The sequence below is a fragment of the Cebus imitator genome, unplaced genomic scaffold (assembly GCF_001604975.1).
Source record: "Cebus imitator isolate Cc_AM_T3 unplaced genomic scaffold, Cebus_imitator-1.0 Scaffold38, whole genome shotgun sequence".
Taxonomy (NCBI): domain Eukaryota; kingdom Metazoa; phylum Chordata; class Mammalia; order Primates; family Cebidae; genus Cebus; species Cebus imitator.
The window spans coordinates 11089667-11093538 of record NW_016107353.1 but is presented as its reverse complement, the minus strand read 5'-3'; the positions used below and the strand labels follow the sequence as shown (position 1 = coordinate 11093538).

General features: G+C 42.6%; 1 protein-coding gene and 1 pseudogene across 1 annotated transcript in view; both read left to right on the top strand.

Moving 5' to 3' along the window:
• LOC108301973 overlaps positions 1-3621 on the top strand; it is a 15085-nt pseudogene extending 11464 nt beyond the window's left edge.
• LOC119470708 (zinc finger protein 726-like) overlaps positions 1-3872 on the top strand; it is a 561873-nt gene that overhangs the window by 198542 nt on the left and 359459 nt on the right. The gene's annotated exons all lie outside the window — the stretch shown is intronic.

Genomic DNA, 3872 nt, shown 5'->3' with positions numbered 1-3872 from the left:
TTTTTTTTTTTTGAGATGAAGTCCTGCTGTGTTCCCCAGGCTGGAATGCAATGGGGTGATCTCGTCTCACTGCAGCCTCCGCCTCCCGGGTTGAAGCGATTCGCCTGCCTCAGCCTTCCGAGTAGCTGGGACTACAGGTGTGTGCCACCACGCCCAGCTAATTTTTTTGTATTTTTAGTAGAGACACAGTTTCACCAATTTAGCCAGGATGGTCTTGATCGCTGGCCTCATGATCCGCCCACCTTGGCCTCCCAAAATGCTGGGATTACAGGCATGAGATACTGTGACCAGTGTATTTTTTATAATAAGCTGGAAAATGTAACTACAGTGTTTTGCTGAGTTCTGTGAGTAGCTCTATGAAATTATGAAACTTGAGGGAGTTTACAGGAGTTCACAGTTTTTAAACAGTAGCTCAGAAGTATAGTTGGGCCCATGGGGTTTGTGACTGGAATCTGCCATTAGGACAATGTTGTGAGACTGAGCCCTGAATCAGGGTCTGTGCTGACTCTGCATAGTATCAGAATTCAAATTCAAATGTTAGTCAGTGATTTGCTGTTGGAGAAAGCCTTGGTGTGCAGCAAACTACAGATTTGGTACAAGAGAAAAGATATCACAGAGGCCTGGCCTGGAATCCAACTCTGGTTGTCTGGGAATGGAAGGCTCTGCTCTCCTCTACACAGGCTGTCACACTGCCCATTGTCCTGTGATTCCAGGTCTCCTCCCAGGATTTAAGAGGATAAAAACTTAGAGGAACGAAACTCTGATAGCAGACTCCCTTTCCCACGGCTGTCACCATAGGATTCCCACTCACTCACAGGCCCACCCACTAGATATTAACATGTCCATGCCTCTCCCATGACTAGGCACCACCCTGAGAAATTTGACAACAGCTTTTTTAAAAAAATATTTTATTGCGTTTTAGGTTTTGGGTACATGTGAAGAACATGATTGTTGCATAGGTACATACATGGCAATGTGGTTTGCCGCCTTCCTCTCCATCACCTATATCTGGCATTTCTCCCTGTATTATCCCTCCCCAACTCCTCACCCCCCGCTGTCTCTCCCCTAGTTCCCCCCGACAGACCTCAGTGTGTGATGCTCCCCTCCCTGTGTCCATGTGTTCTCATTGTTCAACACCCGCCTATGAGTGAGAACATGTGGTGTTTGATTTTCTGTTCTTGTGTCAGTTTGCTGAGAATGATGGTTTCCAGGTTCATCAATGTCCCTACAAAGGACATGAACTCATCGTTTTTTATGGCTGCATAGTATTCCATGGTGTATATGTGCCACATTTTCCCTGTCTAGCCTATCATTGATGGACATTTGGGTTGGTTCCAAGTCTTTGCTATTGTAAACAGTGCTCCAGTGAACATTCGTGTGCATGTGTCCTTTTGTAGGTTTTTCCAAAAGGAACGATTTATAATCCTTTGGATATATACCCAGTAATGGGATTGCTGGGTCAAATGGAATTTCTATTTCTAGGTCATTGAGGAATCACCACACTGTCTTCCACAATGGTTGAACTAATTTACACTCCCACCAACAGTATAAAAGTGTTCCTATTTCTCCACATCCTCTCCAGCATCTATTGTCTCCAGATTTTTTAATGATCGCCATTCCTACTGGCATTAGATGGTATCTCAATGTAGTTTTGATTTGCATTTCTCTAATGACCAGTGATGATGAGCATTTTTTCATATGTTTGTTGGCCTCGTATATGTCTTCTTTTGAAAGGTGTCGATATCCTTTGCCCACTTTTGAATGGGTTTTTTTTCTTGTAAATCTGTTATAGTTCTTTGTAGATTCTGGATATTAGTCCTTTGTCAGATGGGTAGATTGCAAAAATTTTTTTCCATTCTGTTGGTTGCGGGTTCACTCTAATCATTGTTTCTTTTGCTGTGCAGAAGCTCTGGAGTTCAATTAGATCCTGTTTGTCTGTTTTGGCTTTTGTTGTCAATGCTTTTGGTGTTTTAGTCATGAAGTCCTTGCCTATGCCTATGTCCTGAATGGTTTTGCCTAGATTTTCTTCTAGGGTTTTTATGGTGTTAGGTCTTACGTTTAAGTCTTTAATCCATCTGGAGTTAATTTTAGTGTAAGGTGTCAGGAAGGGGTCCAGTTTCTGCTTTCTGCACATGGCTAGCCAGTTTTCCCAACACCATTTATTGAACAGGGTATCCTTTCCCCATTGCTTGTTTTTGTCAGGTTTGTCAAAGATCAGATGGTTGTAGATGTGTGGCGCTGCCTCCGAGGCCTCTGTTCTGTTCCATTGGTCTATATCTCTGTTTTGGTACCAGTACCATGCTGTTTTGATTACTGTAGCCTTGGACAACAGCATTTTTTATTCTAGTGTTTCTTGGCAAAAACCCACAAAAGTGTCTACAAGTCTCCTGGTATATCCTCACCCCCAGACACTGAATCTGCACAGCAGCCTGTTTTCCCCACGAACTGAGGGTTCTGGACCACCTGTTCTTAATCTCATCTGCCTGCATCAACACAAAAATACATCAGAGTAATACCTCCACCTGAGCCTCTATCTGCAGCACAAACCAGTTCTTCCGCCTACGTTGCACTGTTTCCTACATAGATTTTTATTCGCTTAACTTTTATTTTTGGTTCAGGGGTACACGTAGGTTTTTTATACAGCTAAAATTGTGTCATGGGGGTTTGGTGTGCAGATTATTTTGTCATTGAGGTACTAAGCATAGCACCAAATAGGTCCTTTTTCTGATCCTCTTTGTCTTCCCATTTTCCAACCTTAACTGGGCCTCAGTGTCTGTTGTTCCCCTCTGAGTTCATGTGTTTTTATTATTCAGCTCTTAATTAGAAATAGCATGCATTTGGTTTTCTGCTGCTGCATTGGTTTTCTAAGAATAATGGTCTCCAGCTTCATTCATACCACTTCAAAGGACATCATATTTGTGTGTGTGTGTGTGTGTGTGTGTGTGTGTGTGTGTGTGTGTGTTTTAACCGCCACACAGTATTCTCGAATATTTATGTACCGAGTAGTGGCGATGGCGGTGGTTCCAGCTGCGGGACTGGCCATGGCCATAGTGGCTTGTTGGATAAGGGAAGATAAACAATAACCCTGTAAAAATTGACAAGTAGGATGGATCAGCTGTGAAAACTCTTTGGGTGACTGCCAAAACTGGAAAAATACAAATATGTGGAGACTTTTGGTCTAATTGACAATTGCCTCACCATCTGTACAATCTCCTGCTTCTTTGCCGTAGTAGCTTTGATTTGGGATTGTATGCATCCCTTTCCAGAGTCCAAACCCATTTTGGCCTTGTGTGTCATGTCCTATTTTGCGATAATGGGAATTCTGACCACTTATACCTCATAAAGGAGAAGAGCATCTTTCTTGTGGCCCACAGGAAAGATCCTACAGGAATGGATCCTGATGATATTTGGCAGCTGTCCTCCAGTCTTAAAAGGTTTGATGACAAATACACTTTGAAGCTGACCTTCTTCAGTGGGAGAACAAAGCAGCAGTGGGAAGCCGAGTTCACCAAGTCCATTGCTAAGTTTTTTGACCACAGTGGAACACTGGCCATGGATGCATATGAGCCTGAAATAATGAGGCTCCATGACAGTCTCGCCATAGAAAGAAAAATAAAATAGCCAATTCTAAAAGTAAAATGTGTGTATGTATATGTATATATGTATGTACCATATTTTATTTTTATTAAACCTTTTATTTTATTTTATTTTTGAAGATATGGTCTCACTCTTTTGCCCAGAGTGGAGTGCAGTGGCATGATCTCAGCTCACTGCAGCCTCAACCTCCTGGGCTCAAGCAATCCGCTCCCCAAGTAGCTGGGACTACAGGCACATACCAGCAGGCCTGGCTAATTTTTTTTTTTTTTTTTTTT